This window comes from Somniosus microcephalus, chromosome 22 (genome assembly GCF_052327205.1).
Source record: "Somniosus microcephalus isolate GS21.2 chromosome 22, FLI_Smic_1.0, whole genome shotgun sequence".
Classification (NCBI taxonomy): domain Eukaryota; kingdom Metazoa; phylum Chordata; class Chondrichthyes; order Squaliformes; family Somniosidae; genus Somniosus; species Somniosus microcephalus.
Window position 1 is genome coordinate 49,164,597 of NC_141008.1, and position 14,112 is coordinate 49,178,708.

Sequence of the window (14,112 nt, forward strand, 5' to 3'; positions counted from 1 at the left end):
CCAGGCAGCTGACCTCATCCTGTGAACAACAGTCCTCACCATGAGGTGCTCCCTCTGGTGACCGAGCCTACAAGGGAAACGCTCAACCGATTGGCCACGATCTGAAGGAAATGGATCAACACTTCAGATGTCATCATTCATGAGAGCTCACCTGGGTAGTCAACCAATTGGTTCACTGGATTTAGTCAGCGAGTTGCTGGACCATTCACTGATGTTGGATTCCCAATCTGTGCTGAGCTGTGGCAGGTACTACTATGACATCAGTATCCCTGAACCTGAGAGAGGAAACCTCAGCATGGCTCCCAACTCCTAGACTCCTGCTCGGAAGTACACAAGTGAGAACAGGATTGGAAAGCAATGGATGAGCCTGCTGGCTCCGTCAGGAAGAATGGTCACTTGGCCAAGATCAGGAGAGGAGCAAGGCGGGGGAACGAGGAGAGGCGGAAGGTGGCCTGTTTCTGTGCTGTTAATTTCCTACATTACATATATTACTTAAAATTAACACACATCATCACCTTGCTCTCGTATAATATTTTGGACTCTTAAGTGAATCAAGGGATATGGGGATTGAGTGGGAAAGTGGAGTTGAGGTCGAAGATCAGCCATTGAATGGGGGAGCAGGCTCAAGGGGCCGTATGGCCAACTCCTGCTATTTTATGTTCTTATAATGGTAATCTGCATATCAAATAATCAACACTTCATGTGGTTTAAAGATTATAAAAGCTTATATAAGACAAGCTTTAGTTTGCAGCTCTGGTTTGGCAGCAATAAATAAGCAGAAAAAGAAACAAGCCAAAGGTCAGTGTGCAGCAAACAGGGAAATTGGAGTTTAATTAAGATAGCTACTGTACATATTCGAAGTGTTACTTGGCATTTGATGAGTATAGGAGGGACTGGGACAATGCATCTTTGAGCTAATTTTATATTCTTTGGCCATTAGTTCCCATCGTGTGGGATGTCCTGCAGCTGGGAGCAACAGTAGATGAACTGATGGGATAGTTTAAGACCAGACGATTTGTGCTGGGTCTTCCCAACTACCTTCTTGGGGTCGACACGTGCTGTTCTAAAGTCTGCAACAGTTTATAACCAAGAAAGACTGAACAGACTGGGGCTCTTGAGAGGCTGAAGTCCTGGCCAATATTTATCCCTCAACCAACATCACAAAAAAACTGGTCATTATCACATTGCTGTTTGTGGGAGCTTGCTGTGCGCAAATTGGCTGCCGCGTTTCCTACATTACTACACTTCAAAAGTACTTTATTGGCTGTAAAGAGCTTTGGGATGTTCCTGAGGATGTAAAAGGCGCTATGGAACTGCAAGTCTTTCCTTACTTCTGCACCAAGTCAGTGACAACATGTGTCACTCACAGCGGGAGAGGATCGGCTTAAATTGTGAGTGCCGCTCCTTGCTCTCAGTCGCTGCTCTGTAAACCTGGGTAACACTGACCCCTGGTGATGGTAACGTGGCAGTACAAGCCCAACAAGAGAGCGGCCGATCCCTGACACAGCAGCTTGAGAACCTGATGTTTATTTATTAATCAATAAAAATGATGAATTTGACTGAGGTTAGATAAGAACATAAGAAGTAGGAGCAGGAGTAGGCCATACGGCCCCGCTCCACCATTTAATAGGATCATGGCTGATCCGAACCTAGACTCACGTCCACTTCCCTGCCCGCTCCCCATAACCCTTAATTCCCTTATCAGCTAGGAAACTGTCTATCTTCATTTTAAATTTATTTAATGTCGCAGCTTCCACAGCTCTCTGAGGTAGCAAATTCCATAGATTTACTACCCTCTGAGTGAAGAAGTTTCTCCTCATCTCAGCTTTGAAACGGCAGCCCCTTATTCTAAGATTATGCCCCCTAGTTCTAGTCTCACCCATCAGTGGAAACACCCTCCCCGCATCCACCTGATCAAGCCCCCTCACAATCTTATGTTTCGATAAGATCGCCTCTCATTCTTCTGAATTCCAATGAGTAGAGGCCCAACCTACTCAACCTTTCCTCATAAGTCAACCCCCTCATCTCCGGAATCAACCGAGTGAACCTTCTCTGAACTGCCTCGAGAGCAAGTATATCTTTTCTTAAATATGGAAACCAAAACTGTATGCAGTATTCCAGGTGTGGCCTCACCAGTACCCTGTATAACTGAAGCAAGACTTCCCTGCTTTTATACTCCATCCCCCTTGCAATAAAAGCCAAGATTGGCCTTCCTGATCACCTGCTGTACCTGCATACTAACCTTCTGTGTTTCATGCACCAGGACCCCCAGATCCCTTTGTACTGTAGCACTTTGCAGTTTCTTTCCATTTAGATAATAACTTGCTCTTTGATTTTTTCTGCCAAAGTGCATAACCTCACACTTTCCAACATTTATATTCCATCTGCCAAATTTCTGCCCACTCACTTAGCCTGTCTATGTCCTTTTGCAGGTTTTTTATGTCCTCCTCACTCACTGCTTTCCCTAACGATCAGGAAGGACAGGCAGGAAGGAAGGGGAGGTGGGGTGGCTATGTTAATAAAGGAAGGAATCACTGTAATACAGAGAAATGATATTGGGTCATAAGATCAGGATAATGAAACAGTTTGGGTGGAGGTAAGGAATAATAAGGGGAAAAAAACACTAGTAGGCGTAGTCTATAGGCCTCCGAACAGTGGCAACTCTGTTGGACGGAGTATCAATCAGGAAATAGTTGAGGCTTGTAATAAGGGAACATCTATAATTATGGGGGATTTTAACTATCATATTAATTGGACAAATCAAATTGGGAAGGGCTGCCTTGAGGATGAGTTCATTGAGTGTATCCAGGAGAGCTTTTTGAGCCAACATGTAGAAAGTCCTACAAGAGAGGGGGCGGTACTGGACCTAATTCTAGGGAATGTAGCCGGGCAAGTGATGGAAGTGTCAGTAGGAGAGCATTTTGGCGACAGTGACCATAATTCGGTGAGATTTAAGGTGGTCATGGAAAAAGACAAAGACGGCCCGGAAATAAGGGTTCTAAATTGGGGGAAGGCCGATTTTAATATGATAAGGCAGGATCTGGCCAAAGTGGACTGGGAGCAGCTGCTTATAGGAAAATCCACATCAAAACAGTGGGAGACTTTCAGAAGGGAAATAGAGAGAGTACAACGCCAACATGTTCCTGTAAAGGTCAAGGGTGGGACCAACAAGCAAAGGGAACCTTGGATGACAAGGGATATACAAAAATGCATTAGAAAAAAAAGGGGGGCTTTTGGCAATTACAAAAGACTAAAGACGGAGGAAGCCCTAGAGGAGTATAAAAAGTGCAGGGGCATACTTAAAAAAGAAATTAGGAGGGCGAGGAGGGGCCATGAAATAACACTGGCGAGCAAAATAAAGGAAAATCCTAAGATGTTTTATAAGTATATTAAGGGCAAGAGGATAACCAGGGAAAGGGTAGGGCCGATTAGGGACCAAAGTGGCAATCTGTGTGTACAGCCAGATGATGTAGGCGGGGTTTTAAATGAATTTTTTGCATCTGTGTTCACTATGGAGAAAGACGATGTAGACATAGAAATCGGGCAAGGGGACTGTGACATACTTGAACATATTAGCATCGAGAGGGAGGAGGTACTAGCGGTTTTAGCAGGCCAAAAAGTGGATAAATCCCCAGGCCCGGACGAGATGTATCCCAGGCTGTTGTGTGAGGCAAAGGAGGAGATTACAGGGGCTCTGACACAAATTTTCAGAACCTCTCTGGCCACAGGGGATGTACCAGAGGACTGGAGAACAGCTAACGTAGTACCATTATTCAAGAAGGGTAGCAGGGATAAACCAGGGAATTACAGGCCAGTGAGCCTAACATCTGTGGTAGGGAAATTATTGGAAAAAATTCTGAGGGACAAAATTAGTCACCACTTGGAGAGGCAAGGATTAATCGGGAATAGTCAGCATGGCTTTGTCAAGGGTAAATCATGTCTGACCAATCTGATTGAATTTTTCGAGGGGGTGACTAGGTGTGTGGATGAGGGAAATGCTGTGGATGTGGTTTACATGGACTTCAGTAAAGCTTTTGACAAAGTCCCACATAGGAGACTGGTCAAGAAGGTAAGAGCCCATGGGATCCAGGGTGCCTTGGCGTGTTGGATCCTAAACTGGCTGAGTGGCAGGAGGCAGAGGGTGATGGTCAAAGGTTGCTTTTGTGACTGGAAGCCTGTGTCCAGTGGGGTACCTCAGGGATCGGTGCTGGGTCCCTTGCTGTTTGTGATCTACATAAATGACTTGGATGAGAATGTAAAAGGTATGATCAGTAAGTTCGCAGATGACACGAAAATTGGTGGGGTGGTAAATTGCGAGGGGGAAAGCCTCAGGCTACAGGACGATATAAATGGGTTGGTCAGATGGGCGGAAAAGTGGCAAATGGAATTTAACCCTGAAAAGTGCGAGGTGATGCATTTTGGACGGACAAATAAGGCAAGGGAATACACAATGAGTGGTAGGACCCTAGGAAGTACAGAGGGTCAGAGGGACCTTGGTGTACATGTACATAGATCCCTGAAGGCAGCGGAACAGGTAGATAAGGTGGTTAAAAAGGCATATGGGATACTTGCCTTCATTAGCCGAGGCATAGAATATAAGAGCAGGGAGGTTATGATGGAGCTGTACAAAACGCTGGTGAGGCCACAGCTGGAGTACTGTGTGCAGTTCTGGTCGCCTCACTATAGGAAGGATGTGATTGCTTTGGAGAGGGTGCAGAGAAGATTCACCAGGATGTTACCTGGGATGGAGCGCCTCAGCTATGAAGAAAGGCTAAACAGGCTGGGGTTGTTTTCCTTGGAGCAAAGAAGGCTGAGGGGGGACCTGATTGAGGTGTACAAAATGATGAGGGGCATAGATAGGGTAGATAAAGAGGAACTTTTCCCCTTAGTAGGGTGGTCAATAACAAGGGGGCATAGATTCAGGGTAAGGGGCAGGAGATTTAGAGGGGATTTGAGGAGGAACTTTTTCACCCAGAGGGTGGTTGGAATCTGGAACTCACTGCCTGAAAGGGTGGTAGAGGCAGGAACCCTCACAACATTCAAGAAGCATTTGGATGAGCACTTGAAATGCCATTGCATACAAGGCTATGGACCAAATGCTGGAAAATGGGATTAGACTGGACAGGGATTGATGGACGGCGCAGACACGATGGGCCAAAGGGCCTCTTTCTGTGCTGTAAAACTCTATGACTCTATGATTCTATGAGTGTATTAGGGATGGGTTTCTTGAGCAGTATGTAACTGAACCGACCAGGGGGCAAGCAACCTTAGATCTGGTCCTGTGTAACAAGACAGGATTAATTAAAAATGTCCTAGTAAAGGATCCCCTTGGAATGAGTGACCATAACATGGTTGAATTCCATATTCAATTAGAGGGTGAGAAGGTTGGATCTCAAACAAGCGTGCTAAGCTTGAATAAAGGAGACTATGAAGGTATGAGAGCGGAATTGAGTAGAGTGGATTGGGAAAATAGATTAAAGGGTAAGACGATACATGATCAGTGGTGTACATTTAAGGAGTTATTTTACAACTTCCAATAAAAATATATTCCACTGAGAAGAAAAGGGTGTAAAAGAAAAGACAGCCATCCGTGGCTAAGTAAAGAAATTAAGGATAGTATTCGACTAAAAACAAGGGCATATAAGGTAGCCAAATCTAGTGGGAGGATAGAGGATTGGGAAAACTTTAAAAGACAGCAAAAAATAACAAAAAGATTGATTAAGAAAGGGAAGATAGATTATGAAAGTAAATTAGCAAAAAATATGAAAACAGATAGTAAGAGTTTTTATAGTTATATAAAAAGAAAAAAGGGTGGCTAAAGTAAATGTTGGTCCCTTAGAGGATGAGACCGGGAAATTAATGGTGGGAAATATGGAGATGGCAAAAACACTGAATGAATATTTTATATCAGTCTTTACAGTAGAAGACACTAAGAATATCCCAACACTGGACAAACAGGGGGCTAAAGGGGGTGGAGGAGCTAAACACGATCAAAATCACTAAGGAAGTGGTACTCGGTAAAATAATGGGACTCAAGGCGGATAAATCACCTGGACCTGATGGCTTACATCCTAGGGTCTTGAGGGAAGTGGCGGTAGGGATTGTGGATGCATTGGTAATAATTTTCCAAAACTCCCTGGACTCGGCAAAGGTCCCGGCAGACTGGAAAACTGCTAATGTAACACCCTTATTTAAAAAGGGCAGTAGACAGAAGGCTGGAAACTATAGACCGGTTAGCCTAACATCTGTGGTAGGTAAAATTTTGGAGTCCATTATTAAGGAGACAGTAACAGGACATTTGGATAATCATAATTTAATAGGACAAAGTCAGCATGGTTTTATGAAGGGGAAGTCATGTTTGACAAATTTGCTGGAGTTCTTTGAGGAAGTAACATATAGGGTGGATAAAGGGGAACCAGTGGACGTAGTGTATTTAGACTTCCAAAAGGCATTTGACAAGGTGCCACACAAAAGATTATTGCTTAAGATAAAAAATCACGGGATTGGGTTAATATTCTGGCATGGATGGAGAATTGGCTATCTAACAGAAGGCAGAGAGTTGGGATAAATGGTTCATTCTCAGACTGGCAATCAGTAACTAGTGGTGTTCCGCAGGGGTCAGTGCTGGGTCCCCAACTCTTTACAATCTATATTAATGATTTGGAGGAGGGGACCGAGTGTAACATATCAAAGTTTGCAGATGATACTAAGATGGGAGGGAAAGTAGTGAGTGAGGAGGACATAAAAAAAAACCTGCAAGGGGACATAGACAGGCTAAGTAAGTGGGCAGAGATTTGGCAGATGGAATACAATACTGGAAAGTAAATCGGTCATGGCCCAGTGGGTAGCGGAGCGGGCCCAGGGGCCGTGTAGCCTGATCCTGCTCCTATTTCGTGTGTCTAATTCTGTTAGATTCAGGAGATGGTTCTGTGATAGTGGATTGGCGGTTAGGATCAGATCAGCCATGATCTTATTGAATGGCGGAGCAGGCTCGAGGGGCCAATTGGCCTACTCCTGCTCCTATTTCTTATGTTCTCCCATCTTTGTATCGTCAGCAAACTTGGATACGTTGCACTTGGTCCCCTCCTCCAAATCGTTAATATAGATTGTAAAGAGTTGGGGTCCCAGCACTGACCCCTGCGGAACACCACTAGTTACTAATTGCCAACCCGAGAATGAACCATTTATCCCAACTCTCTGTTTTCTGTTAGATAGCCAATCTTCCACCCATGCCAGTATATTACCCCCAATCCCATGATTTTTTATCTTGTGCAGTAATCTTTTGTGTGGCACCTTGTCAAATGCCTTTTGGAAGTACAAATACACCACATCCACTGGTTCCCCTTTATCCATCCTGTTTGTTACGTCCTCAAAGAATTCGAGCAAATTTGTCAAGCATGATTTCCCCTTCATAAAACCATGCTGACTCTGTCCGATTAAATTATGCTTATCCAAATGTCCTGTTACTGCTTCCTTAATAATGGACTCCAACATTTTACCAACCACAGATGTTAGGCTAACTGGTCTATAGTTTCCAGCCTTTTGTCTACCTCCCTTTTTAAATAAGGGCGTTACATTAGCAGTTTTCCAATCTGCTGGGACCTTTCCTGAATCCAGGGAGTTTTGGAAAATAATCACCAATGCATCCGCAATCCCTACCGTTACTTCTCTCAAGACCCTAGGATGTAAGCCATCAGGTCCGGGGGATTTATCCGCCTTAAGTCCCATTATCTTACCAAGTGCCATCTCCTTAGTGATTTTAATCGTGTTTAGCTCCTCCCCCCCCCCCCAGAGCCCCCTGTTTGTCCAGTGTTGGGATATTTTTAGTGTCCTCTACTGTAAAGACTGATACAAAATATTTGTTCAGCGTATTTGCCATCTCCATGTTCCCCACCACTAATTTCCCAGTCTAATCCTCTAAGGGACCAACATTCACTTTAGCCACCCTTTTTCTTTTTATATAACTGTAGAAACTCTTGCTATCTGTTTTTATATTTTTTGCTAGTTTACTTTCATAATCTATCTTCCCTTTCTTAATTAATCTTTTAGTTATTCTTTGCTGGCTTTTAAATGCTTCCCAATCTTCGATCCTCCCACTAGATTTGGCTACTTTATATGCCCTTGTTTTCAGTCGGATACTATCCTTTATTACTTTACTTAGCCACGGATGGCTGTCTTTTCTTTTACGCCCCTTTTTCCTCAGTGGAATATATTTTTCTTGAAAGTTGTGATATAGCTCCTTGAATGTACACCACTGCTCCTGTACCGTCTTACACCTTAATCTATTTTCCCAGTCCACTTTAGTCAACTCTGCTCTCATACCTTCATAGTCTCCTTTATTTAAGCTTAGTACGCTGGTTTGAGATCCAACTCTCTCACCCTCCAACTGAATTTGGAATTCAACCATGTTATGGTCACTCATTCCAAGGGGATCCTTTACTAGGACATTTTTTATTAATCCTGTCTCATTACACGGGATCAGATCTAAGATTGCCTGCCCCCTGGTTGGTTCAGTAACCTACTGCTCAAGGAACCCGTCCCTAATGCACTCTATGAACTCTTCCTCAAGGCTGCCCTGCCCAATTTGATTTGTCCAGTCAATATGAAAGTTAAAATCTCCCATGATTATAGCTGTTCCCTTATTACAAGCCATTCTTGACATATTTATTATTCTTGGTGTTGAATGTCCCTGTGAAGCGTAATTACATCGGATATACGGCACAGAAACAGGCCATTCGGCCCAACCAGTCCATGCCGGCGTTTATGCTCCACACGAGCCTCCTCCCATCTTTCCTCGTCTAAATCTATCAGCATAACCCTCTATTCCCTTCTCTTTCATATGCTTGTCTAGCCTCCCCTTAAATGCATCTATACTATTTGCCTCAATCACTCCCTGTGATAGCGAGTTCCACATTCTCACCACTCTCTGGGTAAAGAAGTTTCTTCTGAATTCTCTGTTTGATTTCTTGGTGACTATCTTATATTGATGGCCTTGTGGTGGAGCCACTAAGGGACTCCGATCAATTGTATATAATTCACTTTAATAATATGTTAGCTACAGCCTGAGTCTGTATCTTTGTTTTCACTGTTTACATGTACTTTAATAATGCGGGTAAACGCGATGACGTCACGCCGTTCATCATGTGATCCCCCACCGGCGGGAAAAACGTGATGACGTCAGCCACGGGACCGCCCAAGCCGTCCTCGTGGAGCCTCCGAACTGACTAGACCTATATTCGATGTTCTCCTGTAATTATCCGTTAAACTCTGTTACTTATCATTAAACCTTGTTTATCTGATCACCTTAGTGGACCTCAGTCTTTTGGATAAGAACTAAACATTCCTACAGCCTCTGGTTATGCTCTTCCTCACAAGTGGAAACACTCCCACTGTATCTACTCAAAACCTTTCATAATTTTAAATACCTCTATTAGGTCACCCCATCCTTTTTCAAGAGAAAAGAGACCCAGCCTGTTCATCCTTTCCTGATATATATACCCTCGCATTTCTGGTATCATCCTAATAAATCTTCTCTGCACCCTCTCCAGTGCCTCTATATCCTTTTTATAATATGGCGACCAGAACTGTACGCAGTTACTCTAAGTGTGGTCTAACCAAGGTTCAATACAATTTTAGCATAACTTCCCTACTTTTGAATTCTATCCCTCTAGAAATAAACCCTAGTGCTTGGTTTGCCTTTTTTATGGCCTTGCTGACCTGTGTCGCAACTTTTAGTGATTTGTGTATTGTACTCTGAGATCCCTTTGTTCCTCTACCCCACCTAGACTTGCACGCTCCAAGTAATAAGTAACTTCCCTGTTCTTCCTACCAAAATGTAATACCTCACATTTATCTGTGTTGAACTTCATTTGCCAATTATATGCCCATTCTGCAAGTTTATTAATGTCCTCCTGTAATTTGTTGTAGTCCTCCTCAATATAGACTATCCTCCCCAATTTGGTGTCATCTGCAAATTTAGAAATTGTGTTTTTGATTCCAAAGTCTAAATCGTTAATTTAAATTGTGAACAACAGTGGTCCCAGCACTGATCCTTGTGGAACAGCACTGCCCACCCTCTGCCACTGTGAATAGCTACCATTTACCCCCACTGTCTGCTTTCTGTCTTGAAGCCAGCTAGCTATCCATTCTGCTACTTGTCCCCTGACTCCGCATTCTCTGACTTTGTTCATCAGTCTATTTTGGGGTACCTTATCGAAGGCCTTTTGAAAATCTAGATAAATGACATCTACCGCATTACCACCGTCTACTCTCTCCATTACCATTTCAAAAAATTCAATGACGTTGCTCAAGCAAGACTTTCCCTTTTGAAATCCATGCTGACTTTTCCTTACATTTTTGGTTTCTAGATGTTCTTCTATTCTCTCTAGTAGGGATTCCATTATTTTTCTTACCACCGATGTTAAGCTGACTGGTCTATAATTTCCTGGACATGTTCTATCCCCCTTCTTGAATATAGGTATTATGTTAGCTATCCGCCAGTCCTCTGGCATCACACCTTTTTCTAATGAATTATTAAACATGTGTAGTAATGCCTCTGCTATCTCTTCCCTAGATTCTTTTAAAATGCGTGGATGCAATCCATCCGGACCAGAGGTTTTATCCTCTGAGTTTGATTAGTTTATTCAATATATCCCCTCTTTTTATTTTAAATGCACTTATCTCATTACTAATCTCATCACCCAATGTCATGTCCACCTGTTCTATCTCCCTGGTAAATACAGGAGCAAAATAATTATTTAATATTTCTGCCATCTCTCTCTCGTTACCTGTGGTATTATCCTGTCTTTCCCTTAATGGCCCTATTCCCATCCCAACCTTTTTTATTGATGTGCCTATAAAATATTTTACAATTTTGTTTTATGTCCCATAATCATTTAATTTCATAGTTCCTCTTTGCCTTCCTAATTGTTTTTTTGACTTCTCTCCTAATCTCTTCGTATTCTCCCTTATCATGCATTCCCCTGCTGTCTATGTACTTAATGTATGCCTCTTTCCTTACCCTCAATTGTTCCCTTATGGCTTTATTCATCCATGGAGTCTCATTAGTGTTTCGTTTGTTCTTTCCTTTTAGCGGAATATATTGTTCCTGCGCTCTGTTGAACACCGTTTTAAATGTTTCCCATTGTTGTTCTACATCGTTGTTTGTCAATATCGTTGTCCATTTTATTTTCCCAAGTTCTATTTTCAGCCCCTCAAAATCAGCTTTCCTCAATCTATTAACCTGGTTTTCGTCATACTTCTGTCCTTCTCAATTATCATGTCTTCCCTCAATCACCATTTCCCCCTCAACCATGCCTCCGAAACACAATATCTGGGTCATTGCTGTTTTGGGGATCTTGCTGTGCACAGATTGGCTGCTGCGTTTGCCTCTACAACAACAGTAATTACACGTCAAAAGCAATTTATTGGCTGCAAAGCACTTTGGGGTGTCCTGAGAATATGAAGGGTGCTTTAAAAAAACCTGTGGGTTTTTTCGTTGTTAACTATTGATCCAGGACACCGGGGAGAACTCCCCTGCTCTTCTTCGAAAAGTGCCACGGGATCTTTTATGCCCACCTGAGAGAGCAGACGGGGCCTCGGTTTAACGTCTCATCCGAAAGACGGCACCTCCGACAGTGCAGCACTCCCTCAAAGTGGGAGGGGATTGGATGAGGGACTGGAAGAGTTAGTGGAGGAGTCGGGAGCGTTAGGGGGGGTGACTGATGGCTTGATTGAAGAGGCAGGTTTTAAGAAGGCTTTTGAAGGGTTGGTGAGCGATTTAGGAAGGCAAAGAAATTTTAGAAGCAAATTCCCGAGTGCAGGACCGCAAGACTGAAGGTCCAGCTGTTAATGGGGAGTAGCTGGGGGTCGGGGGGAATCACAGTGCGCCAAGATTGGTAGAGCGAAAGGTGCAAGTTGGGGTACAGAGCCAGGGGGAGGTTGCGGAGTTGGGGCCGAGGAAGGATCTGCAAACAATACTTATCCCTCAACCAACACCCGGTCAATGTTGAGTACAGAAACCGACCGGTGTTTGTAAAAATCGTTTGTGAATTACACCCGGGTATTTCTCGAATAGCTGCGTTAAATCTTGCACTATCCTAGGCCATGGTGTAGAATACCAGTAATTGTTAGCTTGCAAGCCGAGATATCTATAAAGACTTATCCTGGATCGGCACATAAGCAGGTTACAGACACATCGCTTTAATAAACTTAATCGACATTAAACCGTGGGGCAGGGATTAGAGACACAAAGGAGCTTTCAGTCAATAAGAAAAGCCTTGCATTCATTTATATCAGGTCCATCTCTCCACAATAGATGGGACTTTATTTCAGGGATACATGTGATGGCATTGGCTGAAAAACATTTCTCTCTCTCTATTCATATTCCATTTCGTCCCCTTGACTCCTGCTTAGTTCTGCCGATACAAGCAGACTCTCCCAATAGTTATCTCCAATGGCCATTCTTTGTGTGTGAGTCTAGAGAGTGAGTGTTGGCTGTTTGGCCAGGTGAGGCAAATACAACCAACCCTGATCCTGTTCCTTGTCCAGCACCCACACACGGACATGCCAAGAGGGCTTTTTTGTAATTCATTCTAAGAATGTTTCCGCCGCCGCCAAGGCCAGCATTTATTGCCCATCTCTAGTTGCCCTCGAGAAGGTGGTGGTGAGCCACCTTCTTGAACCGCTGCAGTCCGTGTGGTGAAGGTGCTCCCACAGTGCTGTTAGGGAGGGAGTTCCAGGATTTTGACCTAGCGACGATGAAGGAACGGCGATATATTTCCAAGTCGGGATGGTGTGTGACCTGGAGGGGAACTTGGAGGTGGTGGTAATCCCATGCGCCTGCTGCCCTTGTCCTTCTAGGTGTTAGAGGTCGCAGGTTTGGGAGGCGCTGCCGAAGAAGCCTTGGCGAGTTGCTGGGGATCAGGAGCGAGGACATTGTCTGCTTTTGTTAATTCCTTCCCATGGGTGCTGAGGCCAGTCAGATTATCTGGTCATTTATCACATTGCTGTTTGTGGGAGCTTGCTGTGCAAATTGGCTGCCACATTTCCTACATTACAATAGTGACTACACTTCCAGAAAAGTACTTCATTAGCTATAAAGAGCTTTGGGATGTCCTGAGGCCGTGAAAGGTGCTATAGAAATGCAAGTCTTTCTTTCTTTCTTTCTTTCTTATAACACCAGTCACTGCCCTTCAAAGTAGTTCACTATGGGATAAGAACATAAGAACATAAGAAATAGGAGCAGGAGTAGGCCAATCGGCCTCTCGAGCCTGCTCCACCATTCAATAAGATCATGGCTGATCTGATCCTAACCTCAAATCTACTATCACTCTACATCCCTCCCGAACCCATGTGATCTCCTGGGAGAGGCGAAAAACCAGATAAAAAACCCAATGGCCAATTTGGGAGAAAAAAATCTGGGAAATTCCTCTCCGACCCATCTAGGCGATCGAAACTCGTCCAGGAGATCACTGTCCCTATATTTTCTACAGTACTTGCCTTCTGTAAAAGGTGATCTCCACCCCAGCCAGGAACAGGAATAGAACCATCTCCTGAAAAGTAACACATAATTAGAACACAAGAAGTAGGAGCAGAACCAGGCTACACGGCCCCTGGGCCCGCTCCGTTACCCACAGGGCCATGACCGTTCCGAACATAGACTCATGTCCAATTTCCTGCCCGCTCCCCGTAACCCCTAATTCCCTTTACTTCTAAGAAACTGTCTATTTCTGTTTTAAATTTATTTAATGATGTAGCTTCCACAGCTTTCTGGGGCAGCAAATTCCACAGACCTACTACCATCTGAGTGAAGAAGTTTCTCCTCATCTCAGTTTTGAAAGAGCAGCCCCTTATTCTAAGATTATGCTCCCTAGTTCTAGTTTCACCCATCATTGGGAACATCCTCACCACATCCACCCGATCAAGCCCCTTCACAATCTTATATGTTTCAATAAGATCGCCTCTCATTCTTCTGAACTCCAATGAGTTCAGAAGAAGTCTGAAGAAGTAGAGTCCCAATCTACTCAACCTCTCCTCATACGTCCACCCCCTCATCCCTGGGATTAACCGAGTGAACCTTCTTTGTACTGACTCGAGAGCAAGTATGTCTTT